Here is a 14,861-nt window from a genome sequence, read left to right on the forward strand (position 1 = left end):
GCAGTAGTCAAGCACGGAAAGACTCTATTAGGTGAAATTTTTATTTTTAAAATACATGTGTTATTGTCTCCGACACCTCCGATAAACTTTTTTTTCACACGTCAACCGAAAATCTTATTAAAAAAATCACATACGAGCTTTAATTTTCACATATTAACTGATGGTATTATTATTGATCATATCTAGGTGGCATTTTACTACATCAGGTAGCCTAATAAAATTCTTATTTGCAATAGAGGCAAATTATATCAAAACTGTATTGTGTACCTATATTACTTTTTAAAAACTCCTCTATTATGTCGACAATTGTAGCCACTAGCCTTTCTATTGATTGATTGATTGATTTTTGTACATTTTTTTAACTGATGTATAATTTGCTTCCAAATTCTTATGTTTTATTTTTTAAAATACTAAACTAATTAAAGGTTGATTTTGATAGCACTCACTTACAGATTGGTTTCTTATCTAAATATTAATTTCAAAGAATAATCAGCATTGTCAATTTATCTTAATATTTCATTTTACATAAAATGTTCTTTATCTATCATAGTGTCATATTAGCTAACATATAAAGACAAAAGAACCAGTAGCTTCAGAAAACCAAGTTTTAGGGACCACCACAAAAAGATAATAAGATAAAAAATTTCAAATAATATTACTTTTTTGAGGCGCCGAGGAATTTGGTGTATGTGATGCTCTGAAGAGTGTTTAATAATATCTAAATTGGTGAAGATAGTTTTCAAACATGAATGCTGTCCACGTTTACATATAGTAGAGTAATAACAATATATTATTTTAAGATTTATTTTGCTGCATACCGAATATTTTATGTTGCGACCGGAAATCTGGTACAAATCTGGTACCGCGGGGTTCAGTGCCCTTCACTTCCGCTGTCTTGACTAATTGTGGTTCGTACCATGGTGGCTGTAGTTATATCCTAACTTACGCGGGAAGAACGATTGTATTTTATTTTCATTCGGAGTGAAGTTGCATTTTCCAACCGTGTGCTGTGACCCAAAGATCACCAGTGGTGTTGGTAGGCCTCGATTTTTACCAAGGGTATGCCAAACATATAACTTTAATTTGTGCCGGCGGAAATTTCTAAAAATAACTAATGAGGCATTTATCAACGCATTATGTTGATGCACACGTTTTTTAGAACACCGTGGTATTGAGCCTTCAAGGCAGGTAACCCCTGTAAACAACACTGGATTCTCTTTGTTGAGTATTTGAATGCTTCGAACAAGGTTCATCGGCTGTAGTACATTCAGCTGATTGCAGAGTTGATTGATTCAACTCTGCAGTAAAGTGGTGCATCTAAGTTTCATCTACTATGAAATACCGAACTAAAAAGTTATTTTTAACTTGCTTTAACAGCTCCAAGCAGTTCTAACAATTTGATGTTTTTAGTCAAATGTCAAATCTCTTCAAACTTTTGCTTATTCACTTATTTTAAATTATACTAAATTATAAATAATTTAAATAAAAAGGTATTAATTGTTTAAAAAACTTTATACAATTGAAAACTAATAATCAAAAATAGTACAAAAGTAATAAAACTTAATATATTTCAATTATAATATAAAAATTAAAAACTGCACTTAAACGAATGCATACCTACAATGATATAATCCGATTACCTTATTTGAACTAAGCAGCACTAAAGCACTTATTAGTTAAACAGCATTGTCTTTTTTTTTGCTGATTTTGTTTTTGCTGTTTATCGTTAATATATTCATAATAAAAGTGCTAAAATCGCAGTAAACTCATTACAAATTGAACTAAAACAATAACGAAAACCAAAGAACAACAACAATAAGAACTCAATAATGATAAAAAGAAAAAAAAAAATGGAAACAATAAAAACAATAACAAAATATTGCTAATGATAATGCATATTTGTTGTATGCTTGAGTGTGAATACAAATGGTTGTTTTAATGTTTGTTGTTGCTATTATTATGAACAAATATCTTATATCTAAGTATTCAATAATGACTTTTAATAAATATTTTATTAATTAAAAATGTTATAAATAATTTTTAAAGAAGTTATTATATGTTTAAACGAAAAGTGATAGATTATAAATTGAAATAAAGGACACCTAAAAGATATGTTCATCCTAATTTCGCTCCGGTTACTTATCATTACATGAAAAATTTATTAGTTAATTTTTAAAATATTTTCTAGTTTACATTTAAAAATAAAGATACATTTACTAATATCCTTGGAATGAATAAATACTTGATAGATATTTATTAGCATTTTATGATACTTAAATGAATGTGTCAGCAAAATTTGCTTATTCAATTTTAAAATTCATCATACGCACTGTATGACCACTTGAAACCAATTTAAGACAAAGCAGAATATGTTTGTTTTCACAAATATTTAAGATTTCAAGATTATATCTATTGTAAACAATACTCAACAGATATCTTCAGTTGTTAAAATATCATTTCAGGTGTGAATTACATGACAAAATAAATTTCATGCATCCTGTGGTGACAAATGGTTTTAGAAATTCTATTATAAAACTTATTTTGACAAATGAGAGTTTCCTTTTTTTTAGTTAAAAAATATTATTTTGAAAGCACATATGCAAAATATTAGTAATTTATTAGAATAACAGCTATACAGAAGTTGTGAAGTAAATTTTATTAAGATATAAAACATTTTCAAAACAAACAATGGACCGAAATGCATAATATCGCCTATATGAGTGTAAAGAATAGTTGTGGGGAATTCGCTACAGGGGTTAATCCAATAAAAATGGAGGTCACATTTTTCACTATAAAACCCTTCTCTTTTCCTTATGCAAGTTAAAAATCACTTCACATAGGTTAATCAGGGATGTCAATTTTCTTTATCTAATACTTGACTTTTAACTTAGCTGAAAGGCTGACTTGGTATATATGGTCAATAAAGCTATCTGTGCTAATTACTGCTGTAGAAGAGCTATTGGCTTCAGATTGGGTATTCAATCTCGAATCATGCTTTGGCTCTACACAACTGTCTTAGATCAATCCTTGTTTACGGGACTGTATTTTGGAGGCGAACAACAGAAAAGGTGACCTACATAACATAGCTCTAAAAAATAAGAAAGATGACCGCTTTGTAAATCACTGGTGATCTACATTCTATCCCCGCCAATACTGTTTTAGTTTTGCTTCATTGGCTGCTTAGTCGATTTCTGATAAGACAGCAAGATAAATAGTGGCAACCAGACTCTTCACTGAGTGACTCTCCCGCTGGAATTGACATAAAACACGCTATTATACTGAAACAGAGTTTTCCAGTTCTGGTCTCAATTGAATGTCAATCTATCGTTTGACTTTATTAAATATTACCTTTTAGTAAAGAAGGTAATAAGAGAAATAAGGAAGATAATAAGAACTCTAGAAAAAGTGGTTTGTGTAAACACGGTAAACATTTTCACTAAAGGCTACTAAAAGTAAAACAGTCAGCAGTGGCATATTTTCTTACAAACTTCATCTTAGCATCTCCTCGCTTCGTCTACCAAACCATTAAGTATCCTTCAGGCGATTCATTATGAAGTATTGGCGATTCACTACGATGCAATATAGTTCACAGACAACAAGATCCGTTGCAAATAATGTAATCCATAATAATTCAAGAACATTGGTCTTTTCTTAACGAGTTGGTTAAGTGTGACAGTGTCTAGCTTACATGCACTCATAAAAATAATTTGTAAATAATTATTTTAAATAATAATTTGATAATTTGGAGATTTTAACTAAATCTCAGATATTGATCAATCAAACAGAAATATATGGCCATAGTTAAACAAAACTGAGCAGATGAAAATTCTTGTCAGAACTCAAGATCGAGCACATCTAAAATGGACAAGAAAAGTGCCCACCAGTCGCTTTAGTTAAGGCTTAACTTGCTATCGCAACGGTATGCTATAAGGAAAATCCTGTCATGCTATAAGACCGGATTTACCCTATAATGACTTTTGACGTGTTTGTGACTCAGCGAATGAGGAGGAAAATATATTTTACTTCTCTTATCAGTATTCATCATTGGCTAGGAAACAATTTTAAATTTTTGTTGCGCTATTCTTACTGACTTTACAGAGCTGTCTTTCCGCAAATTTAGAGATTTGACCAAGTTGTTAAACTTGTCAAGTTAGTTCAACTTCAATTATATGGAAAAGTTCTGCGTTTTAGTGGTGCCATAACGGGCCAATATTTAAGTTTAAATTGGTTTTAAGAATAAGCTGCCACACCAACCTAACCTATATGTGGTTAAGATAAAGAAATAAAATATAAAAATCCAAATAGTGTATGAAACTATATACTTCAACATCAACTTCATATATTCTTAATATAAGTAAGAAAATATTGCTCAATCAATAAGCAAAATTCAAAACATCTATTTAATTAATATTCATTTAAAATGGAAAAAGGCAAAATGATATATAAAATTTTTGGAGCAAACCTTAAAGCTAGTTCACGTATGGAAAAATATCCATCATTAGTGGTCTTTAATAATATTGTTCCGGTTTAATTATAAGTATTTTAATCTTAGACTGGAAACATTAATGGATTAAGTTTGAATCCTGCCAAATTTGACTGACATTTCAAAAGTTTAAACCAACACTGTACTTGATATGTCTGATAAACTTGTACCTCTCTAACTTTATTGTTGCTTGTTTTAGATATATTACAACAAACGCATATTGCATAGCTATATATAAATGTCATAAACTGCAAAAATTGTGTTTGTCAGACTTGAGTTAAATTTTGGCGAGATATAAACATTAATTTATATATATTTGTTACTTGTTTTGTGTAGTTCATTTTTAAAGATCCTATTATTTACTATAATGCTAAATTTAAATTTTACAATGAATTAAAGCAAATTAGAAAATAGAACAAAATTTCTTATGTTCTAAATATTTTTAGGTCTTTTATTAATCAATTTAATTAAAGACAAACATGATTTTGCCTGAACTGACTAAGTTTTTAATCTTCTCATAGACAAACATGTTTAAAACAGACGTATTTTAAACGTTTAACTAAAATTTAAAAATCTAGTTATATAAGAAATTCATATGAATAACACTGTTAATCTTTAAAATTGCCTTTAATTATATTTAATTAGCTAATATGGATTACAATATCCTACTTCTTATCAATTATTTTTATTTCTATTTAATACAAAGCGGAGATGCACCTTGCAAAGGTTATTACCTCTAAAAAATCAGAAAAAAAAACGTATTATGAAATATTATATCTATTGACAGCTAAAAAGAAAAAAAACAAAATAGAAACCTTTATGGAAAATATTATGAAAGCTAGAAATATCTACATTAACACCCACGCACACTGATTGCTTTATTTATTCCCTCACACAGATACAATGGCGGCGGCCATAGTACAAACCAACAAACAAACAAACAACACTGCGCTCCATACAAAGCAGAAATCTTTATTTTTTATGGTTTTATGTTCATAAAGCTGATTTTCAAGTAGTCTAGTTTTAGGCTGAGTTATTATTTTTGCTTATAAATAGGAATTGCTATAAATAGGCGTGCGCCAAATTTACACACCACACATTAATGAAATGTAGCAAATATGTACTAAATTTATTTATTGTATAAATAAGTGTGAGATAGACACCCTTCACGCTCCTCTCCCAACTTGCACACTTAGTTAGATAAATAGCCGCAGCGAGGAAGCCAAAGGCGTCAGATATGGAACAGTGACAAATTGGTAGTTCCAAATGCATAATGAAGTTGTTAGGCTAAAATTGTGTCTTTTCAGTTGATAACTTGTTGATTTATGGCATGTTCGCTAAGCAGACACATTACGACACAATTACCAACCAACAATGTAAACGGCATATATGAGTAAATTTGCTCTGAAGCTGGTAGTTCATGGCAGTACTGGTACATGTTTTGTATGCAATTAATTTTCTTTCATGATACGAAAAGTTAATATACATATGTATACAAAAAAAAAATTTATATATAAATAAAATGATTATTTATATTTTGTATTTAATATTATAATTAAATGAATAATCACATAATGGATAGATTTTCATTATTATTATTTAAAATATATAAGAATAAATTATTTAAAAAATAATTAAAAGTAATTCATAAAACATGAACATTGTAAGACTATTTAAAGCCAATTTAAGACAAAAGAGAATATATTTGTTTCTACAAATATCTTGTATTTAATATTATAATTAATTAAATAATTATATAAGGGAAAGATTTCCTTTATTATTATAAAAAAAATGGTTAAAATAAAATTATTTCAATTGTTTTAAATAAAACATAAAAATAGTATACAAGCGAAATAAAATACATTCTGTGTTTAAAGATCTTTACGTATATATTCATTTCTAATATACCAAGGTGCTTTAGTAATAGTTTGTAATATTGCAGGAAAAAAAGGATTAAACATTCTTAAAAAACAGTTATAAGAACTTTATTAACATTTTTTTTTTGTTCTTTATTTTATTGAAATTGCACCTAGCCTACTTAAACTAATTAGCAATATTGATATGGCGGGAACTTATATTAGTCTACATTAATCTAAATATTTATAATAAAATATCTTACTTATAATGATTAATGTATTAGGGCAACAAATCAAACGGCTTAGTTCGTTTAAGCCGACGCATTAGTCCTTCTATATTAAGAAGAAATGATGCTTCTGAATTAAAATGTCTCTGAAGTCTCTGCTTATATGCTTCAGCGTAATATTTAATTAGATCTGCGACCGTTAGCATGTTGAAATCACGATTACGAAGGTCAGTGTTGTGGGTATACCAAAGAGCATTAATAGTAACTCAGCATTTTGTTTTGAAAGCATTGGATTAATTCTTATTTGAGGCAAATGTTCATCCTCATAGTTGTGATCCATATGTCCAACAGGTTGCAATACCTGCTTGTATACCATTAACATGATTTTATTTTAGTATAAAAGAGAAAAGTAGATCTGGTGGGATTTGATACGGATGTTAATTAGAAGAAGTGAGAAGTTGTCTATGAACCACTACTTCATATTATTCGTATTAAAAAAAAGAGCTCGATATTTCTTATTATGAAACTCTTATATACCTTATTAAGTTCCAAAACTTCAAAAAAATATTGGTTTTAAATCTAACAAAAAAACAGTTTAACAATTGAACAAAAAAAAACCAAATGCTTGAATACTTCTTATAATAATTATATCTTTAATCTGACAAATTGTAACTGTATCTTTACGATATTTGTATCAATCATTTTGTGTCACTTATAATTTCATTGAAATATTATTATAAGTAATAGGGAACTTAACACAAGTATGTACAGGAATGTCCGCATCAATAGCCGGCATACGCCTCAAATGTATATAATATTTTGTGTTACTTGAATTATGGTACACAGTTCCACATAACTTAGAATGTATAAGCTAACTTATTGTTTTACGGTGGCAATATTTGACTTTTTTATAATCGGATATTCTTCTTCTTCATATCCGATGAAACATATACGTACATTAAAAGTAATGCAACTCTAGGGTTGCTGGCAACCGCCTCAAATAATCTCAACATATTATCGAATACTTACTGAAAATATACAATAAACTTCATGAGAATTATAAATTCATATTAATGAAATTTTGTGTTATTTCTTTATATTATGGTACATTTTTTGCCATAACTTAGAAAGTATAAGATGATTGATTTCTTATGGTACCAATATTTATTATTTCATATTTAAGAATTTAAGAAATAATTTTAAGACCACCGATGATGTATTTTTGGCAATATTCGAAACAGCTGTATGGTCACCCAAAATTCAATTAATTATTAAATAATGAAATCTTGTTATTATAATTCACTATAGTTTAAAATACCTTTTTTTTTAAAACAAAAATTTATATTAGGAAAGATAGTTTCTTTCATCATAATTGCCTTAAAAAATCAAAATGAAATTAGTTAGAGGCTATATGTATTAAACTATCATAAGTAGTTGTTTCTATTCTTTGGAAAGCTAACTTATATGGATTTTATTCAGTTAAAATGCAACAAACTAAAGAAAGTAGCAATAATTACTGAATGTAATAGATACTTACCATACAATAGCACAATGGATACTACATATTGGTTGTTAATCTGTTGAAAGTTATTGTCAAACCATTAGCTATTTTCCATTTGATGGCTCTGGTTAGAACAGTGATTACCACAAAGTTCATGCTCGATATTAATTTTTTTTTTTTTTTTTTTTGATTTTAATTTTGATTTTTATTGAATCTTCTAAAATTCAACTTAGAACTAACAATAAATTTTCGCTGCTAATTGCTGTATTAAAATATTTGAAAAATAGATAATTAATTGTCCTTAGCCAAAGCTTCGTCCAATTCTCGTTACCATGTCGGGCGTTATTCTTGAATAGCCGGGTTTATATAGTTTTTTTTGAGTCGCTGTGTACCAGCGCTTTGAGTAAGGTTGCTTGCAAGTGGATTTTGATGGTTCCTGAGTTTGATTTTGTACTTTTGTGTGTTGCTGGTAATTACATCTGTGACTGTGTCAATTCGAAGATCTCTATGAATATTTGCTCGATATTAATGAAATGAAAAATAACTCTTCCTTCAAAGGCACGAATTAATTCTATCTAGCTTAAACTAATTCCCATCCAAGTAAGTGAGGAAAGACGAGATGACGTATTAACTATTAACACTAAGAAAAATAATTTGGTTGATTTAACCAGATTATAACTAAATCTCAGGTCAAAATATTCTTACTGGACGCATCCTGTTGGTCACAACCATTCCACATGTTTGTTTTCATATCTTCTTTACCACATGAGTTAAAATTTTTCTAACAAAACGATTAGGTCAATATAATTAGTATATGGTTAGAGCGTATTTTTTTGAGTGTACATAAGTCCAACTACATTCTGATTAAACGACTGATAATGCGATTTATTATAATATATGAAGTAGAAAACATTGAATTTTTTTTTAAAGAAATATTTCAAGAATCTTCTCTTAAAAATGAATTAAAATAAAACTGAAAAATCGTCCTTAAGTGTCATACTACCTACTACCTTATAAATGAAACAAAACTAGGTAATATAATTATATAAATCAAGTCCAAATTTCATATCTTTAGTTTCATTATAACATTTGTATGAGTAAAGAGAATAGAACTTCTAAGAAAACATTAAAAATTTTTTGAAAATTATCGGTCAAGGATAACAAAAACCTAACGTACATGCAAAAACAGAGATGTTTTTTGCTTTCAATATCCTCCAGTTACTTTTTATGTTAATCAAATTTAAGCATACATAAATTAGAATTTGTGATAATGATTTCAAATAACTTAATTAACGAAATTTCATTTGCATATAAAATAGTAAGAAATCCGCAAATCAAAAGCAAAAATCACCATACATACATTCCTATATCAAAGTGAAATTCATTACATCCATTTGCTATGATGATATATGATTATGTATACATGTATGCATGTATACACCTATATGTATGTAGGTAAATATATTTACCCTTACTCGTAGAAGATAATTCAATTACTTTTTCGCTTTTTATGCCAACCAAAGAACGATAGCGATTTATTGAAATTGCCATATGTGTGATGGCGAACAAAGGCGAAGCCAGCGCTGTTTCTAAGAAATCCTTGTTAATGCTGTTTTAAGGACTTGCTATTCCATTTCACTTTTTTTGTCTCTGTGTATATATAATGTGTGGCTCAATTTGTTTCTACTGGTATCAGTGTTGGCGTTGTGTGTTTTTTCTACACCTAATTTGAATAATGATAATCTCGCTAATCTGTTCCCCTACACTCTCTGCTAGATTAGTCTCAAGGCGGTGGCAGCGGTAAGGCCAGATTTATTAAATTGCAAAACACGCACGAAATTCAATGACAATGACGACACTTTTAAGTAATAACTTTTCTATTTTTACTACTTCTCCTTTTTCATTGTCCTTTTCTTTTAACAGAAAAACCTTTAATCAGTGTCAGATTGAGATTCCTTAAGCCAGTAGGTAGTTTGTCTGAGTACGTGAACTGGAAGTCTAAAATAAATCGAGATTTTTAACCTACGGATGCAATTGTTGAGAATAAAACTAATTAAATGCAATAATATGTGTAGTGAATAGAAAATAATCAAGAAATTAATTCTGAAGGATTTTTAAACTTCTTTATAATTAAATTAGTATGTTGATCCTTTTTTCAAATCAGTGCAACTGGGCACTTTTACTCTTTGATACCTGGGGGTATACGACTAATAGAAACGTATTTAAAATTAATAAAAACCAGTTGCGAGTCAGTAAGTTTTTAGCTGAACTTCCTTGGAATTTTGAAAATCATAGCGTTATAAGCAATTTATCTAATTTCCGCAGATATTATTGAAAATCATACTGATAATAACTATGTACCTAAGTTCTGAGAATCATACTAGTAGTAACTTTTTATCTAACTTCCCTTGTGTTTACTGCATAAGTTAAAATGAAAAGAACTAAAAAACTGTTGTGATGTGCCTAACCCCTTTTATTAATGTAAAAATTTTCTTTAATGCAACTTTCAAGGTTTTCTAAGAGTTTATTTTATGAAAATTATTTATTGCAGACAAACTGAAAATGTTTTCTTGTTACTTTTTCCTTAAATCCCCAACTGTTTAAAATCATCAAGAAAAGAGTGATATAATTATTTTATTCAAAACTACGAGCAACTACACATAAAATAGAAAGTTTATTGGATATTGTTTCAAGGATTGTGAGAAAGTTTGTCCACAAACGAACACAGTTGAATATCTTATTCATGCTGAAAGCTGCACCTAGCATTTTGTTTTGGAAAATCTCATAATGGTGAATGTGAATATTTTCATAATCACTGTAAAAAGCATACAAAGATTTTAGTCAGTAAATGACAGAAAGACCTTAATTCCGCTAGACGCAATAAAGTAACATCCAATTATGTGAGAACACTAAATTGCGGATAACGACCAGCTGTCATCGCATATCGACCACCTTCAAACAGAATCGAAAATGCTTGTTATAAAAGAGCACAACCAACTGCAGGCTGTCCAACCAACACCTTCTTCCGTGCCACAATTATTGACAACCATGTTCAGTAGATTCCTCCCTTCAAGATCATAAATACATCGATAGCTTGTGCAATGGAGCTAACGTCACTTAGGTCGAATGTAAGCGTATTCTAACAACCGTATTTAATTCACTTTTTTTTTTTTAGCCTATTTCATCCATTCACTCCGAGCCACTACTAGATATGATAAAGTAACTTATGTCTAAATATAACCCGAAAGTTTTTATTTAAACCGAATATACTCATTTTTTCGTTCTTACGGTTAGTGATATTATCAGTGTTGAATATATCAAATTAAAACCAATAGCTGAGTTTTAACAAGTCCAACTTGGGTACGTAGTTGGCACATGAAAATTTTGTTGTAGAATTGAATTTTTTTTACAAATCCACTAAAAAATCAACAAAAAGTGATTCGTAAATGTCGAAACTGTAGCATATGAGTGGTATAAGGCTTTCAAAGCGGATCATCAAGTTATCGAAAACTTGCCGTATGTTCGTAATCTATTCATAGCAATTAACGAAAAAAATCGAGATATTGTGTATAAAGATTTCCATTCAGCAGAACAAACATTCAATCCACAACTGTATTGGGCGTATTGCATCATTTAAGCAAGGATATTTGTCGAAAAAGCCGAAATTGTAGCAAAACAACTCATGGTATTTTCACCTCTGTAATGTACCTACTACCACACATCTCGTCTTGTGTGTGATTATTGCACCAAAAACAACATCAATATTCCACAATACCCATATTCAACTGATATGGCAACTGTCGACTTTTTTTGAAACCTAGACTCGAATAACTACATAAGGGAAAGCGTTTGTTTTTGAGTCCATAAAACATAATTCGCTAGTAGCCATAGTTCTGTCAGGCTATGAAAAGTAATTTGAAGACTTGAATTCACTAATTATTCCTCTTTTGGGAAGATTTGCAAAAATTTATTACATGGAAACTTCATTACAGTAATCAGGGTAGAGAGATGCCAGCGAGAAACTGAACATTTAGTGAACTAGGTTTACCTAAGGAAATAATGGTCGTGATCGTCTAGTGGTAAGAACCCTACGTTGTGATTTGAGGACTGAACAAATCGTTGGCATATGTATAACATCTTGAATAGAGATTATTTTTAAGGTGAATATAAGAAATATTCAAAAATAAATTAAATTGTTGTTTAATTTTAAAATTCTGGATAGCATTTAAACATAAGATTTTATAATAAACCTAAATAACTAGTCTTGAGTAACTACTATTGAAGAGTATCTATCTGCTTAAAACTGACATAAATTTGCACTTTTATTAAAGCATTTATATTATGTGCAAACTTGGATTTGTTATATACTTCATAAAATAATTTATTCAAAAATAATTATTTAAAGTAATAAATAAAATAGTCTAGATCTCTAGATTGCTAGACAAGTGTATAGACAGGGAATGGGATTTATTGCATGGGTACAGGATTGGCAATGGTTAAGTCAATAATAAACCATTCAGTGTATGGCAAGGAAAACGAATTTACATTCGCATTACAAGCTTTCAATTGCCAATGACAAATATTATAAATATGTAGATATCGATATACATATAAGCGTATATATATACTTATATTTGTTTAGCGCAAAAAAAAAATAATTTAAACAAAACCAAAAAATTCTCAAATAAATCAATATAATAAATAAAAAATGCAAGTGAAGAGACAGGAAAATCCTGTCTTCCATCAAAGTAATACGACATTTGGCACAATTTTCTTATTAATTTCAACTTTTTTTATTCTGTGGAGTCTAAGGCAATAGAAATGACCATAAGCAAGTGGATTTTGGTCTATACAAGTATGTCATGTTGGCTGATATTGTTGTCTTTTATCTTCAGACATTTATATTATATAAAATAAAACAAATGGTCAACATGAATATTTCTAATTTTTCTAATTTTTTCTTAGTTTTTTTTTGGCAAACATAAATATTAAATAATATAGATTTAATATTTTTGTTTCATTTGAAGAGCAAACAGAAAACAAACAATGTCAACAGAATATTGTTTACATAAATTTGGGTGAAGGATTTCAACTAAAAAACTATTGACATATTTTTGCATTCATTTACATCAATATTAGCTGAATGACCGACCGACCCTTTTATCAAATGAAAACGTTTTGATTATTTATGAAAAAATTTAAAATTCTAAAAATAATAAGAAAAAAGAAAAATAGAAAATAATTTTATTATTTCACATCCATTTTTTCTTTTTTTTTCTATCTTAAATAGAACACAAGAGGAGCGCAACATGGATGACAAATTGGTATCAGATGAAGTGCATTTACGCAACTTCAGCCAATCGCCACTAACACAGCAACGACGTTTAAGTACAAATTCGAATGCCACTAAGACAACAAGTCAAAAGGATGCCCCCAACAATACAACTCCCCTCTCAAGACGACGGTGTTCAGGTGGCAGCGCTGTGGTCTTAGGAAACGGAACCGACAATTTTTCACCGTCTGCAACGCACAAAAGTATTGAGCAAAACGGAAATGAATTTCTGAACACCGAAAGGGTAAAAAACGTGGCGGATGATGTTGTTGATTTCATTGAAGATGACGATGATGAAAATGTGGATGAAGATAATCTCGATAACGATGCAGTTGGTGGTTTAAGTAATCCTGCAGCACAAATAAATGACAACGATGATTCCAAAGATGCACAAAGCGTTAATACGGACAATATGAAGGTAGGTCAGCAAGGACTTGCTAACCTGTTAAGAAGATTAATACAGTTGTATGTAACATATGAGATGAACAATTTTTTTTAAATAGAATACTTGTAAAATATAAAAGCAATCCAAGATATAGAATCTGTAGTACTTTTTGCTTAAACCGAACATGAAAGGGACGAAAAAAATTATTCCCTTTTAGTAAAATTTTTACGAAAAAGTGAGAACCTTTATAAGAGTATTACTTATTATGGTAAAATGCACTGCTTCTGATGTGGTAAGGCGTCACCCAAATTTCATATGAATGCGTTTATTTTAAGCAAAAAGTAATATATTTAATTATTTTAACCAGAAATTCCAAACACATTTGAATGAGTCTAGCACGTAGAAAATTCCTTGTATTTAGCTAATTACTAGGAATCATCCTACAAATTAATGTCCTCATATTAGGAATCAAGTTGGAAAATGAAATCAATTCTTACTTATGAATTTCGTCAGGACAGAACACTTCAAAGTAGTGAGGTCAGCTGCTTATATATGAAACCAAATTCTTGAGATAAGTAGGTGGTCTTATACTTTCGACAGGTTTCACTACAATGCAAAGTTAATTAAATTAAACTCCACTACACAATTTTTAGTTATTTCTTCAAAAAGGGTGTATTGGAGCAAAAAATATAGTTATTAAACTCCAATGGAATGAAGATTTAATGATTTGATTTCAATATCGTGCCAGTTTAAGACAATTAATTGACCATAACTGAAACTATAGTATCTATAGATAGATAGATAGATTACTTAAATAATGTTAAGAAGAAAATAGTGTCCGATAGAAGGAAAATGCAGATTACCATAACCGTAACATCATAATATATATTGAATCTGAAAGATTGTGTGCTTATAGAACAGCGAAGAAAGATGAAGGGAAAAGAAGAAGATGGCTTTTAAAAAAAGAATGATTTGATGCAATATATGCTGATTTAAGAGCCTTAAAAAATAATTTTTGAGAAGAAAGGCGCCGGATAATTCGCAATGGGGAGAATACATGGATAATGCCTAAATGAA

The sequence above is a fragment of the Teleopsis dalmanni genome, chromosome 1, assembly GCF_002237135.1.
Source record: "Teleopsis dalmanni isolate 2A chromosome 1, ASM223713v2, whole genome shotgun sequence".
Taxonomy (NCBI): Eukaryota; Metazoa; Arthropoda; class Insecta; order Diptera; family Diopsidae; genus Teleopsis; species Teleopsis dalmanni.